This window comes from Gorilla gorilla, chromosome 16 (genome assembly GCF_029281585.2).
Source record: "Gorilla gorilla gorilla isolate KB3781 chromosome 16, NHGRI_mGorGor1-v2.1_pri, whole genome shotgun sequence".
Lineage (NCBI taxonomy): Eukaryota > Metazoa > Chordata > Mammalia > Primates > Hominidae > Gorilla > Gorilla gorilla.
In genome coordinates, this window is record NC_073240.2 from 96,363,929 (window position 1) to 96,378,694 (window position 14,766).

The 14,766-nt window shown below is 38.9% G+C and overlaps 1 long non-coding RNA gene across 1 annotated transcript in view; it reads right to left on the bottom strand.

Moving 5' to 3' along the window:
- The window catches only part of LOC129527293 (uncharacterized), a 55,902-nt gene extending 48,926 nt beyond the window's left edge, over positions 1-6,976 (bottom strand). Inside the window, exon 1 of the long non-coding RNA XR_008672263.2 lies at positions 6,864-6,976. This is a non-coding gene — a long non-coding RNA (uncharacterized lncRNA). The remainder of the gene's footprint in view (positions 1-6,863) is intronic.
- Between the last annotated feature and the right edge of the window lie 7,790 nt (positions 6,977-14,766).

The following is a 14,766-nucleotide window of genomic DNA, read 5'->3' on the forward strand; positions in this document are numbered from 1 at the left end:
TCTGCTTTGTGCAAGACAAGTTACTAGGCTGGTTGTAGTGGGAGATAAAATAGATCTGAAATCCTTATAGCTAAAGACCTTAAAATCTACTTTGGGAAATAAAACTAAATTTATTAATATAATTTATGGAAAATATAAAATTGAATAATACAATATTCAATTTATTTAACCTTGTATAATTTACAAACTATTTTGAGATCACTTCTCATTAAATTCTTAGGACTTTGTGAAATAGGATTCTTGCATTTGTTCTCATTCTTTAAAAGAATAAATTGGAGTTTAAAGACATTAAGTGACTTTCCTAGATCTCTCAGATAACATGTAACATAGCCAAAATTTAATTCCGATTATTTTACTCCAAAATTTTTCACTCTATTACTCTACTATTAATTATTAAATAAAATTCTGGGATATATGATAGGTGGTATAAATAAATACTAGGTGAAGTCAGAAAGAAAATTGATAAAAGAGGAATAACATGAGAATGGCTTTAAAAGTTGGTTATGATTTAAATAGCAGAACACAAGAAATGAAAGGTATGTAGGAAAGAGAAACACAAAGGGTTTGAGACGTGCGAGAGTGTGCATTCTCAAGAAATCTTTGGAGCTTTCTGGGACAGAAGTCAGGGAAGTTGTTAAATTGTACGCTCAGTTAGCTCTGCCTGCACTCACATGCAGAAGAGACAAACATCATCATCAGCTCAAGTCAGCCACAGGAAATCATATCACAGCCCTAATCTATTGACTCCACTGCTCTCATAGACCACTATTTCTTTTTTTTTTTTATTTCTGCAACTTGCTTTTATTATTATTATTATTTTCTTTTTTTAATTATTATTATACTTTAAGTTTTAGGGTACATGTGCACAATGTGCAGGTTAGTTACATATGTATACATGTGCCATGCTGGTGCGCTGCACCCATTCTGGACCACTATTCCATGATTCTTTCTAACTCTTCAAACTTCCAGTCCACTGTTCCCCATTCTCACTCTTAGTTGATGACCTTTATTTCCAGCTCATTCACAAATTAGAAATCATTATAAAGCAATTTGCTAATGACTTCCAAATACAAATCTTTAGCCTACTGTCTGGACTCTGTATTTGTACCTCCAGCTGCCTACTCATCATGTTTATTGGGATATCCAGTGAGTTTACCAAACTTTGCACACACAAAGCCAAATTGCTAATTTTCTGCCCCATACCTGCTCTTACCTCTTCTCCCATCTCAGCAAGCTGTAATGCCACCATTCTACATTTTTTTGCCACTATTCTGAACTCTTCTCTCACACTTCACATACAGTTCAGTGTCAATTCCTTTATGTTCAATATTTAAAACATACCTAGAATGTAATTGCTTGCTACCCCCTTGGGACAAGATATCATTATCATTACCTGGACTTTCCCCATTGTATTCTAACTAAACTGTCTTCTTTGAGCCTTGCTCCCATTCAGTCTAGGAATAACAGCATCTAAATGACCCATGCTGCATATTTGCTTATAACCTGGTAATGGTGGGTTTCCGCCCGCTCCAGGAAAGCCTAAGTCCTTGAAATGGCCTAAAGGCTCTACAAGATGTGGCCTTCTGTCATTTCTCCAACAATATCCTCTACTGTTGTCATCCTTTTCTTTCCCTGCACTCCAGCTTCCCAGGTATTCTTGCTATAATAATAATATACTTTTTAAAAGATGTGACGTGCTTTGACCTCAAGGCTGTGCAATGGATATTCTCTGTGCAATGGATATGCTCTCTGCGTAAACTTTTCTTTACTCAAATGCCAGCCATGGCTTACTCTCTCATCTCTTTCTAATCTTTTACTTCCCCTTTTACAAATTGCAACACCACACTGATCACTGGCGTTCTCGATCTGCTTTCCCTGCCCTGTTTTCCTCTCCAACATTTATCATAATATCATACAGTATATGTATTTTACTTATCCATTTATGGGCTGTCTCCTCCCACTAGGACATAGCTCCATGGGGAAAGGGACAATGTCGTGTACGTTGCTACATTCCTTGCACTGAACACAGTGCCTTTTACAGAGCAGACTCAATAAATATTTGTTGAGTGAATAAATAACTGTGCCTATACAAGTCTGATCTATGGTAGGCTTTGAATTTAGGCACTGAAGTAGAGGGATACTGAGCCACAAGATTTTTGGCTATGTGAAAATATGTGGAAATTAATACGACAGACATAGCTAGGTTATATCATATATTGGCTAAAGTAAGATAATAACTCATTATCTGAGAGGGTTTGTGGTATCGGCAGAGGCCCTGAGGACCTACACGGGGTCCGAGAAGACAAGTTTCTCAAAGTGTTCTCACAGCTACAGGATATGATCACTACATGCAGGACAAAGAGACCAGATGGGAGGCTGTCACAGTATTCCAGGTTTGAAATGATGTGGGTATGAATTAAAAGTGTGATTGACAGTGAGGAAGACAGAAAGGCACAGATTTGAGAGACAGTTAAAGAAATAATCCCTAGGATTAAAGGACAAAAATGGATATGGAACATAGATTGGAAATTCTGGCTAACAAATGACCTTAAGGTTTCCAGATTAGAATACTGGAAAAAAATAATTGCATCCCTGATTTAAAAGAGCTATTTGGCCAAGTTAAATGGTTTCTTTTTGCTACTTTTGGCTGATTTTGTACTTTTTCAGGGAAGAGAGCAATGGTGGGTAAAAGATGGAGGCTGAATACACAGTCACTAAGGACTTGTGATTTTCCCAAACTTGTGAAAATCCTTTTGGGATCAGACTAATGCCTGAATACCTCAGGTCACTGCAGATCTGTTTTGATTGTATCAATATCTATATCTTCTCTATAGCATGATAGGGCCACATATTTCCTATAGTATTTACACTAAAAAGGGCTTTTACATTGCTGTTATCCCATAATGCCACCAGTAAAGATGTGTCTAAGTGGTGTTATGACAAAATGAAGTCAAGGTCACTCGGGAAGATTTTGGCTTTGCTGGGAATTCTCACTCACGAAACTCCCAGTAGTTGTGTGTCGGAACAGGTCACTGTTACGGTTTGTCAGCTATGCTCAGCGGTAGAAGCTTGCACACCATCTGTTCTCAGATGCCTGGTTTTGCCCAGAGCTATTTGTTCTTCCTTTTTTTCCCCCTCACCAATTTCCACAAATACCAAGCAAGAAAATCTTAACAAATTTTGCTAGTATTGGAGTGTTAAATGAATTAAACTTGGTGAGCCTAGCTCATTGAGGGATTGTGCTAAAATTCATGCATACAGAGGAATAGCAATTCTCCTGCAAGCATATGATCCCTAGGCAGACTTGCTTAAAAGGTTGAATAAGGAGGTGAAAAACTGTTCTCTCTTTCCCTTGTAGCTCCTTTTGCCCACCACTAAAGATGAGGAAATGAAGCGAATAGGCACTTACACATTATTTTAGTTACCTGCCATTTGTGAGAATGACAATGTGCTGAGCTCTATATCAGGAACTTTACATGTAAGATGATGGTTGAGAAGGTATCCGGGTGCTTCAATCTAATTATTATTTTTAAGATAGAAATCACCTTTAGAAATTAGAGAACATAGATGCCTCTCATTCTTATACTAGTGAATCTACTTTACTGGAGAAGCCCAAAGAGTAGGGATTCCTAAAGAGGGAAGAGTACAAGTTAAAATGTCAGAGATGCTGGTATGAGATCCAGCTCAACACACTCAGCTGAGGCCACTTTGATCCAATCAATCTTTACACATCTCGGTTTCCTTAGTTTTGAAATAAAACAGTATAAACCCCTTTTAATGAACAGGGAAATCACAACTGCACAAGTATCTGGCACCCCATAAATATGAAAGACATTAAATCTAATATAAATGTAAAAACTAGAGAACATGAATACTTCTTTGATACACTTGAATTAAAATACTGTTCAATGATACATGAAGTTGTGGGTTAATCATTTTCTGCTGCTTAACATTTACTAATCAATGGAGAAATGAAAGCCTCCAGACACATAAAACCACTCAGATCTTCCTGTTGAAGCAGCCATGGGAAACCACATAGTTAGTTAAAGCAGATTGGGATGCTCTGTGCTAAGGTCAGAGTACAGACATGCAGAAAATCCAAAATTCAAGCTGGGCGCAGTGGCTCATGCCTGTAATCCCAGCATGGTGGGAGGCCAAGAGTGGGCAGATCATGAGGTCAGGAGATCGAGACCATCCTGGCTAACACGGTGAAATCCCGTCTCTACTGAAAATTCAAAAACTTAGCCAAGCATGGTGGCGTGCACCTGTAGTCCCAGCTACTCTGGAGGCTGAAGCAAGAGAATTGCTCGAACCTCTACCTGGGAGGCAGAGGTTGCAGTGAGCCAAGATCCCGCCACTGCATTCCAGCCTGGGTGACAGAGAGAGACTCCGTCTCAAAAAAAAAAAAAAAAATCACTTACTTGTTCAGATACGCCATCCTTCATTGGACTGTGACTTGGAATATGGTATTAAATATTCTACATTTTTACTGTCTTGTTCAGTTTAGCTTGGGGAGCTATTACACATATTACATAATCTATTATAGGCTGTTTGGAATGAAATTTAGATACATGTTACCTAAAATGGTTAATGGTGAGTTTACAATACTTACAAGTGGCCTTGTTCATATTCCTTCATTCAGCCAGTATTATCTAGTCCCTCTGTGTCCGGAGTTGGTTCCTTCTGGTGGGTTTGTGGTCTCACTGACTTCAAGAATGAAGCAGCTGACCGGACCCTCACAGTCTTACAGCTCTTAAAGGTGGTGCAGAGCCAGAGTGAGCAGCAGCAAGATTTACAGTGAAGAGTGAAAGAACAAAGCTTCTACAGCATGGAAGGGACCCGAGTGGGTTGCTGCTGCTGGCTGGGGTGGCCAGCTTTTATTTCCTTATTTGTCCCCACCCATGTCCTCATGATTGGTCCATTTTACAGAGTGCTGATTGGTCCATTTTACAAACCTCTACCTGGCCACAAAGCGCTGATTGGTGTGTTTCTACAGAGCACTGATTGGTGCATTTTACAAACCTCTAGCTAGCTACAGAGTGCTGATTGGTGGATTTTACAATCCTCTTGCAAGACAGAAAAGTTCTCCAAGTCCCCACTCCACCCAGGAAGTCCAGCAGGCTTCACCTCTCACTTCTACATATAACATATAGTGCTGGCCAATGGGGAGAAGTACGCTAACATTTAAAATATATTTCTGCCTTGAAAGATTTGTAATTTAGTGGCAAAAATAAGAGGAAAAGAGAGTGGACTTGAGAATAAGCCAGAGAAGGCTACAGTCACTGAAGAAGGACTGCAAAACCTCATTGTCTCCTGTGGCAAGGTTAAACTTCAACCCATACACCACGCATATAAATGCATCATGTGTATTCAATGCATATTCACAGCCCTTCTGAGGGTCCAGTTCTACAGACATAGAGCCAGCCAAATGTTGTTGGAACTTCTGTGTTTGCATGGGACTGTCCACAATGGCCCTCCCTCTCTGAGGCTAAGGCTATACCCAGAGAGCTCCCGGCAAAGCAGTTTAATGCAACAGACTTGAGGGGCAGAGATTTGAGGTTGAGCTGCACTCTGTTCCTTGTTTACCTTGCAAGTTGGGGCAATGTATTTACATTTTCAGAGCCTCAGTCCCTTATCTGTAGAAATGTATAATCATAGTAGTCTCTAGTGAGTCATCTAGAGAGGCCTTAGATGACAAGAAAACTGCTTATTTAATAGGCAAATATAAAGTCCTCATTACTCTGTAAATTGACTGGATATTTAGTGATGATAAAGCATTACTGATATAAAATTTTAGAAGCAATGATATTAAATTTATTTTTCAACAGTGGTCTTTTGAAGATATATATGGACATATACAAAGGTTCAATAATAGTATTAGCTCTACTTTTATGTAGTGAAATATATAAATTGAAATACATATAAGTATTATAAGTTGAAACATACAAATTGAAAAAAATAGTACATATGTATGCATTTATAAATTCAAATATTTCATAATAAAAGTTTATAGAAATGCAAGATGATTGAAGAATAGAATGAACGAAATGCCTTTTCCCAAAACCAAAATATTTTTCCCTATCTTTCTCATGGGCTCTCGTCATTTACTCAGGGACACACTGGATATACATAGGCAGCAAAAGGAAAAACTATGGAAATAATTCCCCAGCATCCTTAAAATAAAAAGGGAAACTATTGCATGTTGCCAAAATCTGGGAAGGCCCTCCAGCTTCCCCACCCTGGGTCTCCCTTTATGATGCCTACTACAATGTGGATTTATGTTCACCAGAATACCACCTACTGTATAACAAGTAGAGTATAAAGTACCATATTGGACTACCATATGGCTACCAACCTCAGAGGTTGGTAGCAACTATCAATGTAGAAATTTGAGAGCAGAATGAGCCTCAGGATAGAACCAGTTCTCACTCAAGCATGCTATATAATTGGCTGTAGTGAGAAACTAAAAAATGTCTCAGAAACCAGATGGATTTGAAATGTTCCATTATTCATAAACAGTTTTTTTTTCTTTTTTTGCTACTGTACTTGTTCCCATTCCCAAATATTCTGCTATGGAAGATTGTTGAAGAAGGTGTGAAAAGGAACATAAATCTCTGCTTGCTTTTCTGAAAGGTGTACTTGCAGCCACAGCACCCGAGGAGCCAGAGGCAATGGCTGGGGCAATTTGTTTAGGGTCCCCTCTCTGCCTGGGCGTGTTATCAGTGGATATGTGTGTGAAGGGGCTTCTGGAGGGAGGATGCGAAGAGGGTTGTATGTCAATCTGGCCACAGGTAATCACAGCCTTCCAAGTTTTGCAACTAAGAAAATTCATCCTCTCCAAAACTCAAAGTGATATTTCCTACCTTTTGTTGATTCAAATGGCGGTCATTGATGTTCTGACCGGAAGTGGCTCTCGCCGGATGAAGAATTGCTCAGTCTACTTCCTCCCTTCCGTTGTCACACCCCACTCCACTTGGAGAAAGGAGAAGCGAGGGCACTTCAGTTGGAGAGCAACACTTTTTTCAAATAAGTAACATTCCAAGCCACAAAAGCGAAACTCATCCGTGACATGTATAAACAATGGTGGTTTATAAAACACTCTCAGACAAGCAGACTTGCAGTTTGGCAATTTACATAGCGGATGAAATGCGATAAGGAGAGCACCTTTCAAAGAGTATTCATGTATCATAAAAGAATGTGAAAGAAGAAAATCCAGGTCCTCTTCTCTGTAACATGGTGTTGGGGAATGCAAAGTCGTGCAGCAATCCTGGTAGCCTTCCATCAGACATTTTACTATCCTTAGAAATAATGCATTTATTCTAGAGATGTTGAGAAAATGTCTATTTAAGGCGTTAGTGTAATTATTGCTTAAGGAGAAGTTTGTTTTGTGTGATTTATATACAGAATGAAATAACTGATAGATTTGAGGTTGGTAATATATAGTTAGTATGAAAGATGAATCCTTCCATGCTTCCACACCTAAATCTTACTCATCCCAACTTTGGTTCATTAAATCCAAACTGCCAGAGGATAAAACCGGGCAAAATTCACAATTGGGAACTTCATTTCATATGTGGTGAAATTTAACTGTCATTATTATTAAGTATAATGTGTTTTCTATTGGGGTGCTAATGATTTTATTATAGACACCATATTTTTATATGGTTGGGTCTCACTTATGGGGAAGAATGTGCCCTTAGATAACTTGGATAGAAGATAATCTGTGAGTGACTTAGCTATAACTTAAGAATATACTTTTTTTTTACAGAAAATATAATCTCTCATATTAGTTCAATATTAAAAATATTTTTAGGTTCTCTGCACATACATGTAGCATGGCAATAGCAACCTTTCCAATGCTGTCCTCTAGGCTAAAGACGACCTCCTCCGCCCTTTCAACTATCCTCTGAAGTTTTTACCGGGGACTATTGCCACTCATATGTTTTCCAGAAATTTGCTCCTCATAACGTATATTATCTCTGCCATACAGTGTCACCTTTAAAATCTCCCAATCCTTTTTAACCCAGTAGTAATCCTAGAGATTGTCACATTCAGTCTTTTCTTTCTGTTAACTAAGAGACACCAAGTGACTGGCCCGGGTTCAAAAGCTACCTGGAAAACCCGGGGAGGAATTAAGGTAAGCAAACCCTTCTCAGATGCTAATGGTACTATCTTTTTACAGTCTGTTTTGTATCATTATCCAATTGCTTTGATTAGGACTTACTTCCCAAATGGTTTCAAAAACCTTTGATGGCAGGGAAAGTGTTTTATTTATTTACTGTTTTTCTTTACAGTGTAATGCTGGAAACACACTAAAAAAGCAATGAGTATAATGAATATGTTGCATAGTAATAAGGAGCATCATGTTTCTAATTGAGGCAAAATTCACATAAAATTAACCATTTTAAAGTTAACAATTCGGTGTCATTTAGTACACTCACAATTATATGTGAACACCCCTTTAATCTAGTCCCAAAATATCTTTAACCACCCCAAAAAGGGCACCTTATACCTACTAAATAATTATTCCCCATCATCGCCCTCTTTATCCCCTGCAAAACACCAATTTGCTTACTGTCTCTATGGATTTGCCTATTTTGAGTATTTCATATAAATAGAACCATACGATATGTGAACTTCTGGGTCTGGCTTCTTCCACTTAGCATATTGTTTCAAAGTTTAATCCATATCATAGCATGTATCAGTACTTCATTTATTTTTATGGTTAAAAATATCTTATTATATGTATATGTCACAATTAGTTTGTTTATTCATTGATAGACACTGTTGTTTCCATCTTTTAGTTCTTGTAAATTGTGCTGCCAGGAACACGTGTATATGTGTATTTGAGTATCTGTTTTCAGTTCTTTTGGATATATACCTACAAGCAGAATTGCTAGGTCATATGGTAATTTTATGTTTAGCTTCTTGAAAAACTGCCAGACTCATTCCCATAGTGGCTGAATCATTTTCCGTGAAAAATACAATTTTGAGGATAGAAAATTATATAGTGTGATGTTTGTGCACACAAAAAAATGCCCCTTGACAGTTTGGTAACAACTGTTGTGCAACAGTTGTCATTTATGTGCATTCTCCACTTACAGGTGAGGACTCTGACACATCCAGATTTTGTAAGTTGCATAGAATGAATTTCACAGGACGCATCCAATTCATGGACTCTTACAAGTTTGTATCAACACCTACAGCTCTGACCTCTGGGGTAAGTAGTTGTGCTGCTATGCACAGTTGTTGAAGTTGTGCACAACCTATCCTGTCATATGCAACAACCCTGATTAAGTGGTAGTTGACTCTTCACATTCCAAACTTGGCTTTTTCTGATGTGAGTAATTATCCATCTACTCTAATGTTTTCAGTCATCTTTTGGAATGCAAGCACCTACTCTACTGCTATCAATCAACAATATCTTTAATGTCGTGCACAAGTCCTTATGCCAGACCATTGGAGGGACTGCAAAAGGTATAAAATGTAGGCCTTATCATCAAGGAAGTTAAAGATTCTATGGAGAAAAGAAACTGACATGCTTGAAAAATGTATTAACGGTATAGAAAGTGATATGGTTTGGCTGTGTCCCCACCCAAATCTCATCTTGAATTCCCACGTTGTAGATGGGGGCTAGTCTTTCCCATGCTGTTCTCAAGATAGTGAATAAGTCTCACAAGATCTGATGGTTTTTTAAAGAGGAATTCCCATGCACAAGCTCTCTCTTTGCCTGCTGCCATCCATGTAAGATGTGACTTGTTCCTCTTTGCCTTCCACCATGATTGTGAGGCCTCCGCCAGCCATGTGGAACTGTAAGTTCATTAAACCTCTTTCTTTTGCAAATTGCTTAGTCTCAGCAGTGTGAGAACAGACTATTACAGAAAGTATTAAAAAATTGTAGGAAAAACATCTGGCTGAACAATTAGGGCAGTAACACAGAAAAGATGAAATTTGAATTAGGCTCTGGAGAAGGGGCAATAGTTCAAAGGCAGAGACAAGAAGAGCTGTTTTTCTTAGTGTATTGTATAGAGTCTACAAAGCAGGTTTTGGTACAAGTTTGAATAGAAAACAGAATTTATGCATCAGAGTTGTGAGAGGTGTGAGTTTGCAATGATAGTCTGAACCAGCTGGTGGAAGACTCTAGTGTCAGTCTGGTCTTCACTCTGAAAATATAGGGTCTTTGAAAGGTCAAAGATGATGAAAAGCAATCTCTTAGCACAATTATTCCTGCAAGATGGATTGGTGAGGTAAGAGAGTTATGAGGCTTTCATTGTTCTCCAGACATACAGTGACACAAAAGGATCTGAATTAAGTTAAAGACAGAAGAAACCGAAGATAAATAACAGGATCTCAATGATAATGTCAAGAGGATTTGGGGACTGATACAGTTTGGGCTTTAGAAGAAAGAAAACAAGGAGTTAATGGTGACTGTGAGGTTTCAGAGCTGGAGGACTGAACAAATGGGGGCATTCTTTATGAAGCTGGTTCATCTGCAACAAGGGAAGAGGGCAAGAGTGTTGAGTTCATATAGACAGTGAAACACGTGCGACATCATCACTGTAGCAAACTGTGTCTAGATAAACCTCCAACCTTTCCAGAGAAAAAGTTTCAGAAGATGTCTAAATAAGGCAATATTTGAAGATATTTGGAAACAAATGAGGTCTTTGAGGATTTGTGCTTGGGTCTACCTCTTTAGGGACATCTCCCTTATAAAGCCCAGGCAACTTTTGAATTTTATTTTATTTTATTTATTTTATTTTTTATTATTATACTTTAAGTTCTAGGGTACATGTGCACAATGTGCAGGTTTGTTACATATGTATACATGTGCCATGTTGGTGTGCCACACCCATTAACTCATCATTTACATTAAGTATATCTCCTAGTGTTATCCTTCTCCCCTCCCCCCGCCCCACAACAGGCCCCAGTGTGTGATGTCCCTCTTCCTGTGTCCAAGTGTTCTCATTGATCAATTCCCACCTATGAGTGAGAACATGCCGTGTTTGGTTTTTTGTCCTCGTGATAGTTTGCTGAGAATGATGGTTTCCAGCTTCATCCATGTCCCTACAAAGGACATGAACTCATCATTTTTTATGGCTGCATAGTATTCCATGGTATATATGTGCCACATTTTCTTAATCCAGTCTATCATTGTTGGACATTTGGGTTGGTTCCAGGTCTTTGCTATTGTGAATAGTGCTGCAATAAACATACATGTGCATGTGTCTTTATAGCAGCATGATTTATAATCCTTTGGGTATATACCCAGTAATGGGATGGCTGGGTCAAATGGTATTTCTAGTTCTAGGTCCTTGAGGAATTGCCACACTGTCTTCCAAAATGGTTGAACCAGTTTACAGTCCCTCCAACAGTGTAAAAGTGTTCCTATTTCTCCACATCATCTCCCGCACCTGTTGTTTCTTGAGTTTTTAAGGATCGCCATTCTAACTGGTGTGAGATGGTATCTCACTGTGGTTTTGATTTGCATTTCTCTGATGGCCAGTGATGATCAGCATTTTTTCATGTGTCTTTTGGCTGCATGAGAAGTGTCTGTTCTTTTGAGAAGTGTCTGTCTTCTTTTGAGAAGTGTCTGTTCATATCCTTCGCCCACTTTTTGATGGGGTTGTTTGTTTTTTTCTTGTAAATTTGTCTGAGTTCTTTGTAGATTCTGGATATTAGCCCTTTGTCAGATGAGTAGATTGCAAAAATTTTCTCCCTTTCTGTAGGTTGCCTGTTCACTCTGATGGTAGTTTCTTTTGCTGTGCGGAAGCTCTTTAGTTTAATTAGATCCCATTTGTCAATTTTGGCTTTTGTTGCCATTGCTTTTGGTGTTTTAGACATGAAGTCCTTGCCCATGCCTATGTCCTGAATGGTATTGCCTAGGTTTTCTTCTAGGGTTTTTATAGTTTTAGGTCTAAAATTTAAGTTTTTAACCCATCTTGAATTAATTTTTGTATAAGGTGTAAGGAGGGGATCCAGTTTCAGCTTTCTACATATGGCTGGCCAGCTTTCCCAGCACCATTTGTTAAACAGGGAATCCTTTCCCCATTTCTTGTTTTTGTCAGGTTTGTCAAAGATCAGATGATTGTAGATATGTGGTATTATTTCTGAGGGCTCTATTCTTTTCCATTGGTCTATATCTCTGTTTTGGTACCAGTACCATGCTGTTTTGCTTACTGTAGCCTTGTAGTATAGTTTGAAGTAAGAATTTTTATTTCAATGAGCTATATACCTCAAAGACACAAAACTCATAATGGGTTTCACAGTCTTTCTCCCAACCCATGCCTCAACAGAAACAATTCTGACCAAAATCCAGATATTTTCCCTAATGCCTCCAGTACACTCAATCTGAACCTCTGAATCTTCCACCTTTTGATAATCCCAAAAGCCAGTGCTGATGTTGCTCATTTCGTGGTTGAGAGCACAGGAAAGAGATTTCTTGACTATGGCTGAGAGTCAAGTTTAGAGTTTGGAACAAACAAAGTATCAATTCTAACCTAAAGAGGGCTTATCTAAATTTTAATTATGTTTGCCAGGTTGCTATTTGTGGTTTTGTAGGGAAAAAGATCAACAACATATCACTGCCTTATTTGGCATAAGGAGAGATAAGCTTCTTTCTCATCTGTCCAAGGAGATGGGTGACATAAAGAGCAAGTGACCATGACCCCTAAGCAAAGGAAATTTAATTATAAATGTTTAGATATTATTCATTCAACTGTAGTATCTTTAAGGAAATATTGTAAATATTGCCTAAAAGAAATTATCATAATTGACTAATTAGTCTCACTGTTCCCAAGAACAGGTAAAATTGTTTCATGAGAGTGCCAAGTGTTTCCAGTCCTAAGCAAGGAAATTCCAAGCCCAAGCACTCTTTTATAATCTAATTTTTTAAAAAGAGAACAACTGGCCGGGCGCAGTGGCTCATGCCTGTAATCCCAGCAGTTTGGGAGGCCGAGGCAGGCAGATCACCTGAGATCAGGAGTTCCAGACCAGCCTGGCCAATGTGTGAAATCCCATCTCTACTAAAAATGCAAAAATTAGCCGAGTGTAGTGGTGTGCCCCTCTAATCCCAGCTACTCGGGAGGCTGAGGCAGGAGAATTGCTTGAACCCAGGAGGTGGATGTTGCAGTGAGCCAAGATCGTGCCACTGCACTCCAGCCTGGGCAATAGAGCAAGATTCTGTCCCACCCCCCAAAAAAAGAAAGAAAAAAAGAGAATAACAGCAAGACAAATAGCATTGTTCAATGGCTTCTGTGTATAAAGCCCTGTGCTGACGATTACCTTGTTTAAACCTCACAACAGTTGTATGATAATTAACCCCATTTTATAGATGGGAAAATTAAAGTTTAGAGAAGCCCAGGCTGCAAGGTCAAAGAAAATACAAATAGAATGTTCTTGGCTACAACACATTTTCTTAACTACGTAGCTATTGGAGAGTGTTTAGCTGAAGGAAAGAGAACAGAGGGGAAAATGCCGATGAATATAGAAGTGACTATGAGGAGAAACATTTAGGAAGACGGCAGTATCAAAACATGTCCTACATCAAGGATGTACACCAAGGAAAATATAGATTAAGATGTGAATCCAAAGAAAAGAAAGTCATGGATGGAACTTTGAGAAAATACAATTTTAGATTAGTCATGATAGTAGACATCAGATGCAGGGAGTTAAGTTGCGAGAGGATAACGGAGATGTGGCAGAGTTTAGAAAAACAAGTCATGCTAGAAGCCTTAGAGTGAAAAGGAAAACATGGTAGCTAGCATTGAAGAGCCACATGTGCTGTCCTCAGCACAGGGAATGTGTACATGAAAGAGGCAGGCATAGGGCTTGTCAGCTGATAGGGAGGACCAGAGGTCATGGAAACAAGGGAGAGTTGAAGGAGGAAGGGAGAGCAGGAGCTTCGATCACGAAGAAAGGACTTCAAGGAAGCTAGACACCTTTTCTTCTAAGAGAGAAGGAGAGTAAAAATGGAATGGGTCACTAAGAAAATAAAAACCTACTACCAGCTCTTCCAAAATTACAACTTTGTATTCATGTATTTGTTTGTCTTAGTGGCAAGAACAGCCCTCTCCAACCACTCATGCCTGAAAAGTTTGGATTGCCTTACACTCCTTTCAAGCTTCCTCCCATCCATTCAACTTCTGGCTGTGAATGCTTTCCTATCCAACACCCACCCCTGGATGGCAGTGTTTTAATAATAATAATACCATTTACTAAACCCCTTTCATGTGCCAGGCACTATAGTTAAGTCTCAGAGCAGCACTGTTGGAGAGGAGCATTGTCGTACCTTTTTGTGGGAGAACACTGAGGCTTTCACAGGGTAAGTACCTTGTTGGAGTTCACATGATAATAAATGGAGAACCAGAAACTGACCTCAGGTCTGTCTGACTGCAAAACCATCCTCCTACCACCGTACCACACTCTCAAAGGCATGTATGTCTCTTATTTTACAGAATGAAGAAGATACTTAACAATAGTTTTGATGGACTAGAAAATCAACAGAGATAATATCCATATTCATATTGATAGCCCCATTGTATTTAGATAGTGTGAGCCAGCAGTGTTCACTTCCACCCAATTCAGGGACTTCCTCTAGCAAGGTATTGCAGTTTGGAAGTGGGAACAGAAGAGACTGTGCAATCTTCACAGGAGAACATTGTCATGACAAAGAGGACAAACAAGTTCAAGGCAAAAAACTAAACCATAACCTTGGGATTCAAGGAAAAAGTCATTAAGCACAGAGGTAAGCGAAGGACTCTCACCCAA